This window comes from Passer domesticus, chromosome W (genome assembly GCF_036417665.1).
Source record: "Passer domesticus isolate bPasDom1 chromosome W, bPasDom1.hap1, whole genome shotgun sequence".
NCBI lineage: Eukaryota > Metazoa > Chordata > Aves > Passeriformes > Passeridae > Passer > Passer domesticus.
In genome coordinates this window covers 43,061,332-43,079,101 of record NC_087511.1, presented here as the reverse complement: position 1 = coordinate 43,079,101, position 17,770 = coordinate 43,061,332, and the positions used below count along the sequence as shown (strand labels likewise).

Below are 17,770 nucleotides of genomic sequence, written 5' to 3'. Positions count from 1 at the left end.
ACGAGTCCCCCAAGCTGAAATAAATGGGCAGGAGATCTTTCTCCTTTTTTAATGCCTTTATTAAGAAGAATCAGCTCAGGTGGGGAGAAATCGACGGGTTGCGCCCACACCGCCGTTGCTCCCAGGCGTGGCACGAAGCAGGAGGATGATGCAGCTTCGTCCGCTGGTCTGCAGGCAGAGCTGGGGATTCTGTCCTCACGGGAGTCGTAGAGTCCTGGCTTGTTTGTTTAAAAACCCGGGGTGTCTCTTTAATCAGTATCTTTTCAGGTTAGGGTGAGAAACAAAAAGGTCCAAGCAGGTACGGGACTATGCTCCCATCCTTAGACGTCACTTAAGTCACTTGTTGGCTCGTGATTTTAGGGGTTTTTCTTGTAAAAACTGTAAAACTGTAAAAACCCAGGGTGCAATGCATTTCTCATTTGCATGCTGGCTCTGGTGTCACTGCCCATTCTCTTTACCTTGGAGGGTCTTTCCTGGTGTCTTCTTGGCAAGCGGCCAGCATCAGGGAAACAATAGTTAATCACCGGCCATTAACGGGTAATTTAGGACTTTTTCTTTGGCAGCACACCCAAAGAACTCTGACCAGTTTGACTTGTTTTTTTTTAACTCTGAAACTTTAAAAAAATACAACTTTCTATTCATAACACCCAGGGAGAGAAGAAAAAGATCTCTGTTCCCAAAAATGAAAATTATCTCAGAGATAAGTGAAGAGAACCTTTGTTTTTAAACAACCTATCCTTAAAATAGTACCCCATAACTTGACATCGCCCACGTTATAAATGAATTAGCCAATTTGATTAATAAGGAGAATTTATTCCATAATTTAAATACAATAGTAAAAAGGTCACAAGCAAAGATTAGAACGACGCTGAACCAGGCTAACAGTGTTGGGTGAGACAGGTAGGGCACTCTGGCTCCTCTCCTCTGTGCATTACGAAGAGACAGCTCTCACAGTCTTTTTTATACATTTCCAAGCTCTGAGGGTTGCCGCGGAGGGTTTATTGCTTTCTTAGAGTTGATCTTATCTTTTTAGTATATTCATGTAGTTTTTCCTTTCTTGCTGCTGCTCTTGCTGAGTTTCTCAAAACTGGTAAATAATTCACCTTGTTAGAGGAAAATCTCCTGCAATATACATTCTAGGAGACACATATTTATTTTATCGATGATGCATATCGAATGCATATTGCTGGGGTTTGGTCAGACGAATAATCCTCTGGAATCAACATTTCTGGAGACGAATATTCAGGCTAGGATTTTGGTGCATATCGCTGTAATCTCATCAGAGGGAATTTCCCGGAACTCTCCTTTGGTATGCCAGGATTTTTATCAGGCAAGATTACTGTATCCTCAGCATGATTTTATACATATCATCTATTACAGCACATAAACACAGCTGTGGGAAATGGGAGGGACTTCACAATTGTAAATTTCCCAGGTGGCTGCTATTTGTGAAAATTAGAAGCCATAAGAGAACTGTTTTCTAGTAGAGCTGTTTCCATAAATTAACAAAAAAGACTTCTCTTCCTAAGTAAATTAAAGAAAGACTATTCTAGAAGTGCTAAACTAATTTTTTTCTATGCGTTATAAGTAGGAAAGAAAAGTTGTAAAGGGAAGTGTTCAAAAAGTTTTATTCTGATTTTTATTATTCTTTCTTTTAATTACTATTAATAATTTTTTCTTTATACCCTTTCAAAATTTTAAGCCTACTTTTCCTTCCTCCTAATTCTATCTCATAACAAAAAAATAAGGAAGTGTATTCCAGCAAGTGCACTAACATTTAGCCAACACTAAAACCCACCACAGGGGTATCCTCAGTAGATACACATATTGACATGTGTCAATAAATCAAATTTCAAGAGAATTCTCAGCTCCCATAGTACAATTTATTAACTTTGCACACAGGAACAAATGTGAATGAGTTTGTTGAGGATATGTGTTTACATACTTCAAAGGCTTTAAAATAGGTATTTCTCTTGACCACATCCACATTTAGTTGGAAGAATTTTATAGGTAATATTCTTGTTCCACTGGGTAATTCTACACATCCTGAAAAATTAATCTTTACCATACAAAATTCACATACAAAAAAAATTTAATACAAAAGGCTCTCATGCAAACACATCTTTACATTAGGGCTATGTTCTATTTTCCAGGGTCTAGATTATAGCACTGCTGTAATTTAGTCTTGACATGTGGTATTCACATTCTTTGAACAGAGAGAGACATAATTTTCTCTCTCAAGATTTTTCCTGGAGAAGCACAGAGAGAAGAAGAGAAAACAATTTTTATTTCTAATTGCTGCTCCTGTTATTTTTGCACATGTGGAATGTGTTAAGAAGATTGTTTACCTGAAGTGATTTGTCAATTGGATTCTGCTGAGGATTGTTTTGTTTCCTTAGCCAATTGGGCAAAAGCTGTGTCTTGGCTGTCTCAGACAGTCACAAGTTTTTCTTTACTATCTTTTTAGTATTCTTTAGTATTGTTTAGTATAGTATCTCTTTAGTATAATTATAATATAGTATAATGTAATATAATATAGTTTTAATAAAGCAATTATTCAGCCTTCTGAATCAATGGAGTCAGATGCCAATAATTCCCTGCGTCAGGGGTGCCCTGCATTCGACATTGACACAAAACAGAAACTGTGGCTTTATTATTGGTGGGATTAAAATTAAAATAATTCCCTTTCAAATTTAGTTGTATTACCCCAAGAAACTTGTTTCTTTTGAATTTTAGTGGGCAAATTGCCTTCATAACATTTTGCACCCATGACTAAGGAGCATGTTTGGTGCAGAATGTGCTAGGGTCACCACACTAATTAACATAATTAAAAGAAGCGACATAAAGTTAAAATATTTTCCCAGGTCATATGACAGGAAATTCAACAGCACATCAGAGACGTTCAGGTGGGAATATTTGGTTGGTTGGAGAGTTGGTAGAAGGCTGTTTTGTGATTTATGCATATTCTATTTGCAATTCATGGCTGTCCCACCTGGTTTAGGAAGGGGGGCTCAATCATTTTTCATGCAACATTTTCTTGTGTTCTGTTAGGATTCTTTAGTTCACTAATTATTAATTCTGAAAAATTTGGCCAAATTATAATAATTTTAGAGACTTCCAAGGCAGAACTGGGAAGGTCGATACATATTTGTATGATTTCATATACGTATAAATTCTTGTACCAACGCCTGAAGCGATATGTGGAATAAATAGACTCCACAACCTAATGTAGTTATGAAGTGGGTATGTATGTCAGTGCCCGGCACAAGTGAGATAGCTCTTGTGAAAGCTTGTTCACCGAGCTCCGGTCTGGGCCATATCTTTATTCACAAAGATGTTCCATATGCATTACATTACAAAATCCTTTAATGCATATTCAACCCCTGGCCCCGCCTGTCCTTGCCTCACATGGTAATTAGATCCACGCCCTTCTGAGCATGCATTGTTTGCTGTGGTGGTCGCATGGGGGGTCTTTGGTGGTCTCTGAGGCCGAAGGTTGTGTTCTTCCTCATGACTGAACTTTTGAACTTTTCTCCTTTGCACGTGCACTGTGGTCCCTTGGTGCTTATCTGAGTATGTCTGTCGGTTTTGATCAGCTTGGAGATAGAGGAGTTCCTTTATCTAGGTTTCTTGCATTCCCTGGTCTTCTCCTGTATCACGGCAGTTTCCCGCCGGGCTGATGCCCAGCAGGGTGCTGGAGCCAGGATAGCTCAGTGGAGGCTCAGCACAGCAGCCTAAGCAAGCTATAGTGATTTTCAGCTCTTAGTGATTATCAGCTCAGTGATTTCAGCTTGCTAGGTGCCGCAGCAGCAGACACAGGGAGAGAGAGGAGAAGGCCGTGTGAGGTTCCACAGGATTCTTTATTCGGGTGTTCCGCTAAGGTTCTCAGTGACAGCTCTTCTGCCGAACCAGGCAGAATCAGGGGTTTTTATGCCCTACAGGGGTTTTGGAAACTGTCCAATAGTAAGGGTCAGGGGAAAGTGACCTGTAGGCTTACAGAGAGATAAGCAGGGTCCGAAAGGCAGAAGAGAGGGGCTTCTAAGGTTCAGTCATGCTGACTTGGCATTTCCTAGCTCAGGCTTCTGACCTCCAAGGAGGCCTTGCAGGCCTTGAGACTGCTACACTCCTGGTCTTGTACTTTATCGCAAGAAGCTTCAGAAATTTGCATTTTCCTATGCCCTTTGTACCATGACAGAGGTTTCTTAAGTAAAAGGTTAAAATTCAACACATAATTCTACAAGCTAAAATTTAAATGCTTAATTCATATTCCTAACTTAAGCAAATCCCCCAAAACCACCATTTCACTCCCAGGATAAAATTGCTTGAGACAAACAATACATCCATGAGAACTTCAGCCACAACATTTTTTTTCTGTAAAAAGATAACACAAGCTTGACAAAAAAAATCAAGCTTAACAATACATAAAATGCTTTGACTAATATTTGGTCTCCCAACAAGTCACAAAAAACCAAACAAATTACAAACATTAACAAACTGACAATAGAAGCAATTATGGTGGCAATTTAAAGTTTCATTGGTTTCCACACAGCTCCATCTCATCTGCTGGCAGGTTCCTATAAAAGAAAGGTGAAAATTCGGCTGACTACAGACCAATTATAAAAAGGAAGGAAAAACTACCACAATCTATCACAAGGGTGACAGGACCTAGGTGAAAAATGATCATCACATCTAGGTGTAAATCTGCTGGCAGGTCCCCTGTCACTCTTGCACCAAGAATGACACAGGAACAGGTGGGAGGCAGTATTGTAGAAAGAGCAAAGAAGGCTTTATTCAAGAAAACCATGCAGTTTTTATAGAGTGATATGATATATTCTATTTGATTGGCTAACTAACAAAAACACCTTCCTCATACACCGTCCTTGAGAAGAACAGAAAGATGAAGTAGAAAAACACCACCTGCAGATTGTTTATACTTAACAAGTTATCACATCCCATGGCATCCACAGGTCCCCCTTTTTTGTTTAAAGATGGAGGTGGTGTTTGTAATCCTCTGCGGGGCCCCTTGCAGAAAGGAGAACAAACACAGCTCCAGAGGTCCTTTCATCAGATGCAGATTGAAATGGCCAGAGAGATCAGGTCTTGTGATTGTCTCTTATAAAATACACTATCAATTCTAAAAACAATCCTTTAAAAAAAAAAGGATGAAATTCAGTCCCCACTCGTCGAAGGGCCATCTGATGGATGGTTGTCATCTTAGCCATCATCTTGGTCATCATTCAAAAGTTGCCTGTTGGCCACATTCTGGTTTTGATGTCGCAAGTCAGGGCGGACACATTTCACAGGTACCCATCGCACTCCCGTATCTGTGGAGACACATGCATACCCACGACCCCAAGTGATAAGGTCTTTTGGGCCTTCCCACCTATTGGTGGGTAGAACCCATATCTAGACCTTTGCTTGAGGCAGGTGCGCCTCACCCAAGGACCGCAACAGAATAAAGTGATTCAGAATGACAGGGTTTTCCGAATTCTGTGGCACTGTCAAATGGTTGATTGTGTATAACGCTTTTTCCAACCGACTGTGTGGTGTTTCTCCAGGCATTCCCCTTTTCTGCCTGCCCAGAACACGCTTCAAAGTACCATGAGTGCGTTCGACAACAGCCTGGCCTGTAGGAGAGTGCGGGATACCAAGCTTGCATGACGCTCCCCATAGGCGTAGGAATTGCCACATCTTCTGTGAGACATAGGCAGGGCCATTTTCCATTTTCACAGAAGAAGGTATCCCCAAGACTGCAAAAGCCATCCTCCAATGGGCAATCACGTCACAACTCTTTTCCCCAGTGTGAGCAGAGGCCCACATGGCGGAGGAAAATGTGTCAATAGACATGTGCACATACTTAAATCGGCCAAATTCAGCAATGTGAGTGACATCCGTATGCCAAAGCTGCAAAGCCTTTAAGCCTGTGGGGTTCTCCCCTGCTGACAAAGGTGCAGCAAATCCATGGCAGTCAGCACAAGAGCTGATGATGTCACAAGCCTTAGTTGGTGTCAAATGAAACTGTTTCTGCAAAGTATGCGCACTTTGATGGAAAAAATCATTCCACGCTTTGACTTGCGCAATCACATCAGGCTGAGGCTCTACCCAAGCAGGGTTAGCCAACCTGCCAGCCCTGGCATTACCTTCTGCTATGAAACCCAGCAAATTGGTGTGACTCCAAATGTGAAAGACATAATATGGATAGACCCGGGCCTGAATTGCACTCCACAAGGCCTTCAATAACTGAAACAAAGCCGTTACTGACTTCCTTCAGGAGCGAGCAATCTAAACGCCCAGCCATGTTCGCAGCATAGGAGGAATCAGTCACCACATTCAGAGACACTTGGGAAAATTTCTGGAACGCCATGGCAACAGCCTTCAATTCAACCAGTTGGGCTGAACCTGACACATGGCCCTCCAGTGTCTGCCATCCAGATTCATCCTTCCAGGTAACGATGGCCTTTTCCGTTTTCCCTGACCCGTCAGTGAAGACAGTGGGCCCTTGCACCGGCACCCGGCTGCTCTTTGGCCGCAATAACAAACATGTTTTCTTTGCCAGTTGCAGCAACTTATGACTGGGCATTTGATAAGCAATCTGCCCAGAAAAGTTCTCCAGCGCACTTTGCACAGGAGTGCTAATAGCAAGACTCCATTCAAAATCCTCCCGCTCCACTGGAAGAATGATCGTTGCTGGATCAGCAGCCATCAATTGCAAACACCACTGAGGGCATTTGACTATCAAACGAGCAATTAGTTCGTACAATGAGGGCACTGTCTTCTTAGGCTGGTGGAGCAAAAAGACACCTTCCAAAACATGCAAGGGATCAGACAACTTGTAACTCCACTGGCCAATGATACCCATAGGATGAAAATCTGGATCAGTGACGAAAACAGTGACATCAATGGAAAGATCTATTTGGTGAACCTGACGGGCTGAAACAGCCCTCTGAACCTCCTCCAGTGCCCGTCACGCTGCAGGGGTCAACTCTTGAGGTGATCTCAGGTCAGGGTCCCCTTTCAGAGTATTATACAACGGGGACAACTGTTTTCTGGTCAGTCCCAAATAAGGATGTAATCAGCTGATGGCACCCATCAACTTCTGGGCATCATTCAAGGTCCGAATAGAATCTGAAAATTGCACCTCCTGATGCTGAACAGTTCGGTCAAGAATTTTGACCCCCAAATACTTCCAAGGAGGGTGCTGTTGAACCTTCTCTGGGGCCACCGGCAGCCCGTAAACATGCAGGGCAGCAAACAGCTGAGGCTGTATCCTCAGCAATTCATCCTGGTTGGGTGCTGCCACCAGGATGTCATCCATATAATGATAACAACATGCATCAGGAAACTGATCGCGCACACTGGACAAGGCCCGAGACACATACCACTGGCAAATAATTGGGCTGTTGCGACAGCCCTGTGGCAAAACCTTCCATTGATACCTCTGCACAGGTTTGACATTGTTGAGTAAAGGCACTGTGAAGGCAAACTTTGGCTTGTCATCAGGATGCAAAGGGATCGTAAAGAAACAATCTTTCAAATCAATGACCAAGATCTCCCATCCCGCAGGGATCATGGTGGGTGAGGGCATACCAGGCTGCAATGCCCCCATGCCTTCTATCACTGCATTGACTTTCTGGAGGTCCTGTAACAACTTTCACTTCCCAGATTTTTTCTTTATCATGAAAACAGAAGTATTCCAGGGACTCATAGAAGGCTCAATGTGTCCCTGCTGCAATTGTTCTTGAACTAATTCACGAAGGGCAAGCAGTTTGTCCTCCGTCAGTCGGGGCCACTGATGAACCAAAATGGGTTTGTCCACCAGCCACCGTAAAGGCAGTGTTGGGTACCTTTCGCCCTTCAACGCAGTGGCCCCATCAATAAATCCACCCCAATCCGCACCCCCCAGGTAGCCAATACATCCCGCCCCCACAGAGTGATGGAGGCGAAACAACATAGGGTCGAACTGCAGCCACCTGCCCACTCGTGTTGCTGACGAGAACAAAACATCGACTCATCATGGTATGCGCCGGAACCCCCCACCCCTACAACGGGTGTTCCCACGGGGACCAAAGGCCACGTAGAAGGCCACACAGAGAGGGAGATGACAGTGATGTCTGCCCCCGTGTCAATCAAACCTTGCAGCTCAATAATCGGTGGGTGGGCACCCAGCAGAGTCAGGGTACACACCACCTGGGGTTGCTGAGAGGAAATGGTCACAGATCTTGTGGTGGTCCTTTGGATCTGAAGCCACCACTTCCACGAGTCTGTGGGTCAGTCCTGGGGATAAATTACTGAAAAAACACAAGGTGAGCAATCTGAGCTCCTGCCAGAATAGTGACAGGCGGAGATGGCATGAAAACAGTGGCCAAAATCAGACCCACAAAGGCAGAGACAATAACTCCCGGGTGGACAAAGATCCCTTAGTGGGTGACATTAGATCTCCCCACCAGCAACGCACCCAGACCTCATTCCAGAGTCCCGAGAACATTCAAGGGAACCTTATGCTCACCACCAGAGTCTAGGATGACTGCACCAGTGGTACATACATCCACGCCAGCGGAGCCGTGGGTGTTATCTCTGAGCTGACTGGGCAAACCTGGGCTGGCACCATGCTCCAAGGAATCACTTTTGTCGAGGTGAAATTCCTCTCTGTACTCTTCCCATTTCTGGGCCTGCCAAAGGCTGGCCATTTGCATCAAATTTCAATCTGCATTGGCTGGCAAGGTGACCCGCCTTAAGGCACCTAGCGCACAAAAATTCGGCACCCACATGTGCCGGCTTGGGCACACCCTGCTGTTTCTTTCCCCTATTCTTGTTCTTTTTCTTGTGTCCGCCCCCTAAGGGTACCTGGCCTGACCGCACAGTAACTGCCAGAGCGGACACCTCAGGATCCATAGCACTCGTCCTAGCACACGCCCTGGCCATGTCCACCACTGAAGGATCCCCCAGAAGAGAATTTATGATCTTCCGGCATTCAGTGTTTGAATGGTTCCAGGCCAAGCATTTCAAAAGGGGCTCCCTGAGTGCAGTCTTCTCAGTCTGCTTCTCCAAAGCAGCAATCAGCCTCTCGATAAACGTCACGAAAGGCTCACCCGGCCTCTGCCTTATGTCAGTAAAATTGGGCCTGTGGGAGGATGCCTCGATGGTCTTCACCAATGCAGCAAACCCCAGAGACTGACACTGCTGGAGAACAGCAGTATCCCAGGTAGCCTGGAAATCAGGATGGGAGTAGGTACTCTCCCCAAGGAGAGCATCCACTCCCACACCATGCCTAGGATCCTCCGGAGGCAGAAGCTTGTTACTTGTTGCAACCTTCTCATCATCCTCTGCCTAGAATGTGAAAAACATCATAAATTGCAGAGGCCAGAAAAGCACCTGAGCAAGATGCCTGATGTTAAACGGACAGAGCAGATCAGTGGCTATCACCTGGAGAATCTGCATGACCTCCTCCGAGCCAGGGCCATGTTTCGCAACCTCAGCCAGCAGTTCCTGAATCACCCACCAGGCAATCACCCTGTGCTTGTCGGTTTGTCCCAAATTCGGGACAGCCTTGAACACAGGATGAGCCTGCAGGCTACCATGGGGCACAACCTGGCCCCTCTGAACCCCCAGAGACTCTCCCCATGAGGTGGGCGTGCCACCACCGGCCGCAGACCGTGACTTTCCCGCCCCCTCCAACAGACCCTCATCCTCAGCCTCTGAAACCCGTGTTCTAACCACGTCCCAAAAGCTGCTGGGATTGTTGGGGCGCACAGTCACCCTACAGGGAGGCAGTGTCCAGACGTGATGAGCAGACGCCGCTTCCGCCCACCACTGCCGGCCCTCCCCCACCACGGCATGCCCTTGCTGGGGGACCAGCCACCTGGTCATCATCGCTGTCCGAGTCCCTACCCAGGAAGGAGGAGGGTGCCCAGCGGGTGACAGGGGGTGGCACATTAGCAAAAGGGTCCAGATCTGAAAAGCCAAACGTGAGCTGCAAACCCTGAGACAGTCACAGGCCGGGACACAGGCGAACCAGCCACCAGCACCACCGCGGCCAAAGACTTTGGCACCAGGGGTAGAGAAAGGCATATCTTCTGTCACAGCGAACCTCCAGCCCCATCCCCCAAAGAGGGGAGGGGTCGACCCGCCGGGGATAAGGGGGGTGAACCCTGTACAGACGGCGAGCTGTGACCCGACAGTCATCTGTCTGAAGCGCCGGCACCAACCCCGCCCCTCAAACTGCCTGTCTCAGAACCTCTGCACAGGGAGTCGCACACAGCCAGGAGCTGGGGTACAGCATCATCCCCATCATAAAACTCCTCCGCAAGCAGACCACAGAGTTCCTGACACCGGCCCAGGTCAAAAGCAATGGCCATGCCCATCGGGAACTCATTAACCCTGGCCCACACAAGGAGGTCGATCAACAAGGCGTCAGGCACTGAGAACTCCCCAAAGGAAAGGAGGTGCCTTCACATGGAAAAAACCCAGCTCTCCTCCTCTTCTCGATCTCCCATCTCGGAAACACTGGCACCAAGCCCCAGCAATCCACGAACTGTCCAAGTGCTGGAGAGTCCGTCCCCACCCACAGGTCCCAACTATCAGGGCAGCCCCAAGGATCAAGCCCAATGAGAAGGGTGCGGGGAAAGGTCGTTACCTCTCCGGGGAAACAAAGGGTGTCCGAACGCAGCCAAGCCGCGCGAGCACCGCGTGCCCCGGCGGAGTCCGGCGGGGGTCCCGGGCGACTGCCGCTCTCTGCAAAGGCCGACCGGTGCAGTACACAGGTCGAGTCACCAGATGTCACTCATGCGCCAAGAATGACACAGGAACAGGTGGGAGGCAGTATTGTAGAAAGAGCAAAGAAGGCTTTATTCAAGAGAAATGCGCGATTTTTATAGAGTGATACTATAAATTCTATTTGATTGGCTAACTAACAAAAACATCTTCCTCACACACTGTCCTTGAGAAGTACAGAAAGACGAAGTAGAAAAACACCACCTGCAGATTGTTTATACTTAACAAGTTATCACATCCTTACAAGTCCCTAAAAATTGTCACAAGCTGCTGTGAGAAATGCTTGCCTTTCTCTCTGTCCCATGGCATCCATACTCCCCCACTCCCAAACTCGTTCTTCTGATCTTCAGTGCAGGGGTTGACATTCCTGGAAAAAGAAAAAAAAACCCTGCAATCTTCCCAGCCAAAATATGCTTGAATGAATCAAGTTGTTAAACTACATCAACTTGATATTTTTTAGGTGGAGTTCTAACTTTATTAAGTGCTTGCTGCACTGCTTGTGTTACTTCCCCCAGCTTTTCAGTGGGGTCTCCTCCAATTAATTTCATGTTCTGTGGAAGGAGTGAGACTACTTGTAAAAGTTTGGCAAATGATGTAGCCTGTGAAATAAGGAGTGCTTTAGCCACTTGAGCTGGGTTTCTTTTAAGGTTTTTAGCAGGCTTTTACTTCTTGCCCTGGAGCGATCAATTAACTGTATCAATTTCAAAGATAACATTTGCTCCTTTCATGCCATTGATTTTCACTTTGCCATCTGCCCAGCTTCTCAGCATCCCCCTGCAATTATATTGACTGGATTTCAATTTTGCCTGATTTATGGTCAGATTTTAATATTTCAGTAGCAATACCTGGCACTGTTTTAGTATCAGTTTGCTGATCCTTGCCAGTTTTAATTAAGGGTCAACTGTGCTACTTCTTTGTTATCAGATTTCAGTATAAACTGCTCTTTATCAGAACAGTTTTGTTTACATTGTCTCAACTACTCCACTGAACACAGCAAAAGGTCTGAGTTACAAAACCACATTTCAGAGAATGCTACAGGTTCTACATTCCACAGTTCTTCCCATAAAATTCTCTCATTTGCATTCTAAAGCTCTGTGTGAAGCCTTTGGACATGATCAAGTTCGGCAGCAAGAAATGTCTCTGCCTAAACCCTTTTTCCGACTCTTGCCCCTGCCAGCAGGGTAGAGAGTTGAGCAACAATCACTTGGATATTACACCAAATATTTTGCGCCAGTCCATTGAATTAAAGGAGAGAACCAAAAGGTTTAAACTTCAACAACTTACGAGTTGCTGAAGTAACATCCCTAATAACGACACTGGCCAATATCAGGGACAAGCGGTCATTTATTTGTCAATGATGTCCAATGAAACAAAGACTTACAGGGGCTTATATACACTGCAACTTTTATCCCCCTTCTTTTGAGTTTGGCCTACTATTTCATCAGATACAGGTGTCACCATTGAGTCAGAAGTGACACAGATTCAGATCAGAAGGCTAGAGGCTAGAAGCCACCCATTTATTGAATCCTCTTCTTTTATATCTTGGTTCGCTACAGGTGGACCTGATTGGTCATTTAATCAACACATTTCACATGAGTGGCTAATTAAGAAGACACCCTTTGGTAAACAACTTACGAGGAAAAACAACTTGTTATAAATACCACCTGCAGATTGTTACCATTTGATTATCATTCTTTCTCCCCAGCTCCCTAAAGCTTCCCAGACCAATTAATGGGAAAGCTTATCTAGCTTTCTCTCTCTCTGACCAGACTGTTGTATCCATATACAGGTGTAATATATTCCTTCTTGCTGTTTTTCTGTGAAGCAATATTGCTATCTAATGTTCTTTTCTGGTAATTTTGAGGAGGGGTTGGGGGGATATCTCCTCTTACTTCATCATCATCTTCATCATGCTGTCCTCTAGATCACCTTTCAAGCCTCATGCATGCTCTTTTTCTTCTTGTAATGTCCCATTTGTTATTTCATTGTTCTAATTTCTTATTTAGACATCTCATTAATCTCTAGTTATAAAATAACTCCAAGGCTGCTCTAGTTAAAATGATGCCTTGGAGTGGCTACCTAGAAAAGAGCCCAGACAAGATTAAGAGAATAAAAGTGGGTATTTATTATAGGCCTTCAATAGGTACACCTTGACCAGTCAGAAACCTCCCAGAGGCTACACCCAAGATGGATGACAGTCACAAGTTTTTCAGACAGATATAAGTTTGATCCATTTATATATCAGGGGTTAATCCTCCAATTACAGCTTCAGGTAATGGAGTCATATACCCCCAGTTTGCTTCCCCCAACTCACTTTTGCTTATATTTTTGGGGCCTGAGACAGTAAGGTGTCCTTGAGCTTCAGGCCTAGAGGAATTGTTTTGTCTGACCCAAATGTGAAGACAGTAGCTAACAGTCTATATGGAGTTTTAGAGTTATACACTAAAGTAGTACAGGATTTAAAAAATGGAAAAGATAAAATCCCAAGGCATCAAAAACAATACTCTTTTGACTGAAACTTCTGGGATATAGCTGCTTTCTTTGCCACAGGTGTAATACATTCATCAGAGTCTAAATCTGAGTTATTCCCTGTTCTTTCCCATAACATCTATTTTATTTTACTAGAATAAAGTTATCCATTAACTAAAACTAAGAGCAGCTAAAGCAACAAGATTATAAAAACTAAGAAATCAAAGTCACAGAAACACAAATTTCAATACAGCTCCTTATAAAACTCAAGATCATTCAGTTTCTTAGCTAAATACTATATATTTCTCTTTCACCATTCCTGAAAAAGATGGCTTGGCACCAAATTCATCCAAGAAATTGACCAAGGCTTGTGCATTATGTTTCATGTTACCACAAAAATGGGGCAGATTTTTCCAGAGGGTACCTTGTGTAAGTTAATTTCTAAATTTCACCCCTCCCTTCCCAGAAAAATATTTCACAAAGTTACATCATAAAATTGGTGTGATTCTTTTCCAGAGGGTTCCTTGTGAAAGTTACAGCTAATTTCCAAATTTCACTCCTTCACCCTGGAAAGGTACCTTGCTTAAATTTTATATAAAGTTGCTTCACAAACACACATGTAAGAGTGGTCTTCTCCCAAGGGGTATCTGGTTTAAATTATTTTCCAATGTCCCACTCCTTACGACTCAGGAGCACCTTATTTTAAACACCTAACCATAGTAAAATGACTCACTTTTGAGGAGTACCTTGCATTATTACGGTCTGGGTTCTCGGGGTCTGTCTGACCCTGGCTGCCGTAGGTGTCCTGGATAGTGACATCCCACTAAGCACAACCTGTCCATTTGTCCCAGGCAGGCTCCCAGACGCAGGCAACCTTAGCAAGCAGCTTAGCTCTTTTAGTGAGATCAGCTCTTTGGTGAATTCAGCTCTTTAGGGATTTCAGCTCTTTGCTTGCTAAGTGCCTCAGCAGACGCAGGGATGAGAGAGGAGAAGATCTGTGTGAGGTTCTACAGATGTGTCTTTATTGGCATCCTTTGCGAAGGGTGTCAGGGACAGTTCTGCTGAACTGGGCAGAGGCAGGGGTTTATACAGGGTATGTGGGTTTTGGGAAACAGTACAATAGTAAGGGTCTAGGTGGATATGACCAATGATCTTACACAGAGAGATAACAAGGGTCCGAGGCAGAAGAGGGGTCTTTTGGTCCAGACATCATGACTGGGCATTTCTTATCTTAGGCAACAGACTTCCAGGGAGGCCTTGCAGGCCCTGTGGCTGCTACATTGCATTAATTTAATCAAAAAGTAAAGTTACAATGTGCACTTCATTTAAACAAATAAGAAGTCATAAAGGTCTTTGTTTCTTTAACACAAAATGATCTATCATAAAAATTAGCAATTCATAGATTTTTTGGAACCAACACTTGCTTTAAGGGAATCGTGTCCAGTGATGCCAATTAAATAGAACCATCTGCTAATTATAGAGGAGGAAAGTGAGCTCTCTGTGGATCATGGATAGAAACTTCAGGTTTGAGTATTCCCCAAAACAGGATTAAAACCAAATGAGGTTAAATGTTGATACCAAAAAATTGATATATTTAACAGTAACAGAGGAAGAAAAAGAAAACAATAGAAAAGGAGGTCGGGGGGACAGGAAGAGTGACAGAGACAGATTGAAAAGAAATTTATCACCCCTCCATGGGTCCCAAAAATGTCTCATTGATCCTCTCAATCTGGTCTTCTTGGTGGTGAGGGTCCCTCACCAAAAGGCATAGAATTCAATAGGTTAATAAATGTTTGGGCCAGGTAGAAATCCCCAGGTGTGTCCCCTGGGGAGGGCAAGTTTTCCACTGTCTCTTGCAAGACTCTGGATCAGTTGCATCATTTTGCATCACTTGCAGTGCTCTGGTGCAAGGCCTCAGGAATAAGTCAGGGTCTTTGATAAATTGTGACACCCCCTCAGCTGCCCCTCACATGAATGTCCTGTGAATGTGGCTTTCTCAGGGTGGGGTTTCACAGCTGAGCCAGTTTGTGTAATGGAGGATGGGTGTTGACAGCCTCTGACCAGAGGTTGTGCCACACACCCAAGACCCCCCTCCTCCTTCCCCCTTCGGGAGGGGGGGTGTGGAGTCTGTGCAAATCTAGCAGCAGGAGATAAGCTTGAGGGATATGGCCTCCCCCAGCTCGAAGCCAGAGAGGGATGATTTCAGGACAGCTTCTGGTCTTGGCCCTCCCATGGATGCTCTCCCAACATTATCCATTTCTTCCCAGACCTGAGATGACTGAAGTATCACTTTATCTTAAGTTCTCCTAGGCAGCTTAACTCACAGTCCAAGGTTTGAATCAGGGGGCCCATTCAAGGTGTACTTCGGTGGTGCAGCTCTTCACATCAGTGTTTCAGCCATGGACTATAACATTTCAGTCACTGTCAGGGTGTTAAACTAAAATCACCCTATTGAAGACTAAAATGTTCAAGAGCCATGTCACAGGGGCACGAACTTTTGTCCAGAAACAGAGACATCTTCCTTATCTTCAACATGTGCAGCAAAATTCCCCAGTTATCACCTCCTGGGGTTGCTGCTAGTTCTGGGGAAAAGGGAAGGGGGATCACTTTTCATCTGCTAACAGGGGCAAAAAAAAAAAAAAAAAAAAGGCACAGGTTATAGGCAAACTGTGAGGGTAAAGTTTCTGAAACTCTACTGCAGCCTTTTGCAGATGGAGCAGGTTTCACTGCATGCCTGCTTGTACAGTTAGAAGGACTGCACGCAGTGCAAGGGAAGATGAGTGTACTCCCGTTCCCTTCTGTCAGAAGATAATTATTTTACTGGTGAAAACAAAGGAGAAATCCCACTTGGTAGTCTGATCTGAGACCAGCTTTTTGAGAGAGTCCAGAAGACATCCCATCCTTGGATGGTATACCCCACAGCATTTGCTGGCTTTTGCATAGAGGCAGTGACTTTTCGGTATGTACCCACTGGAGCCAGAAGTGTGCCATGTATGACCTCTTTAGGCTGATTTTCCAAAGGGAAGAAACCTCCCGCATTTTACTGCAGATCACTGAAGTTCATTTTTTTCAGGGTGAATTTGCTGAAGGCACAAGCAGTACTCCCTCTGAATTCATGGTACAGGACTCAGATCTTAATTCAGGGAAGTTGGAAGACACTGTATATTTGACTTGTCCGGAAAATTTTCATGAGCTTTAACCCAGCTGTTCTGGCAAATATTTTGACTTTTTGCTAATCCTGTAGCACATGGAATACTCCATGCTAGACCTTAGCTGCAACCAGGATGCTTTGAAATAATTAATCTGGCACTCACTAACTGCTGAATGAAATGCATGCTAAAAGAATGATGAGCTAACTGACTACAGCTCACAGCTTTTATTGCTTCTCTAAATGCCTGTTTTCAGGCAAATCCAGCATCTCCTTGACATTTAAGGACTCAATTTATAATGAAATTATTTAACTGTAGTAGAAACTGGCCTCCATAGAAAAGCCATTTATATTTTGCCTGCCCCTGTATTCAGGGTAACACCCCAATTCCTATAATAAATGAAAGATAAAATAAATCTTTCTATGAAAATTAAGTATTGCAGGCTTTTAAACAATATAGGAGAAACTTAAAGGTGCACAAATGCTCATATCCTTATTTCCAATTTAGTAATCTGAAAGATGCTGAAGCATTAACATCCTAGACAACACCACATACCTTTCAAAGATGAATACCCATTACTGCTTGCATTTCTGCAGATCCTAGTACATCTCTGGATTCTTCTGCTGTTTGATTTGGGCCAAGTCACAGTGCAGATGTGCATTGCCCTCTACAACTTGAAATTACAGAGTAAAGTGGAAGAGCAGGATTAGATAGAAGCCTCGATGTGCAATTGTTGCAGCAGACCCCATGTTTGAGATAGAAATAAGCTGAGACACACACTCTTGTTTATCAGTGTGAAAAGGGTCCTGGATTATTCTTCTTCACAGCTCAGCCATCCTGACTGACTACAGCAAACTCCCACTGTAGACTTCCCTTGCAGACTCTGACTGCAGGCTCTAACAGCAGACCCAGACTGACCTCACAGCAGATCCTTTACAGCAGCAATTGTCTCTCCCGTTTGGCACAGCTTTCAGTCCTTCTGAATTGTTCCTGCAGTTCCTCCTTCCTGAGAATCCTACTCTGACTAGCCAACCCACTCTTTTATCATACTCATCCTTATTGGATATAGCTGTGACTCATCAGGGGTGGGGTTGTTTTTGGGTAATTACACAGCTGTGACTCATTGTCACGATCCGATCCGTCCTTACGAACGGGTTAGTGATGGTTCGTTTTACTGATCTCAGGGTGCAAAAAACAGACATGACAAGGGGGTTGCAGTGATAATCAAAAAACAAATGTACCTTTATTGAATGACCACAGCAAAATGTGTTAGGGAGAGGGGGAGTGAGGAAAAAGGGAAAGAATAAGGAAAAAGAGCGGGGGAAAGAAAAGAAGATGTATAGCTACCAAACATGGAAATGACGTAGTCCTTCGAAGTCCAG

The 17,770-nt window shown here is 44.4% G+C and overlaps 1 long non-coding RNA gene across 1 annotated transcript; it reads right to left on the bottom strand.

Moving 5' to 3' along the window:
- Positions 1-869: 869 nt before the first annotated feature.
- LOC135289095 (uncharacterized) lies at positions 870-17,408 on the bottom strand. The gene is made up of 3 exons (XR_010351895.1): positions 16,944-17,408; positions 10,634-11,137; positions 870-4,574 (listed from the first exon to the last, which is right to left on the bottom strand). It is a non-coding gene; the product is annotated as an uncharacterized LOC135289095 (long non-coding RNA).
- Between the last annotated feature and the right edge of the window lie 362 nt (positions 17,409-17,770).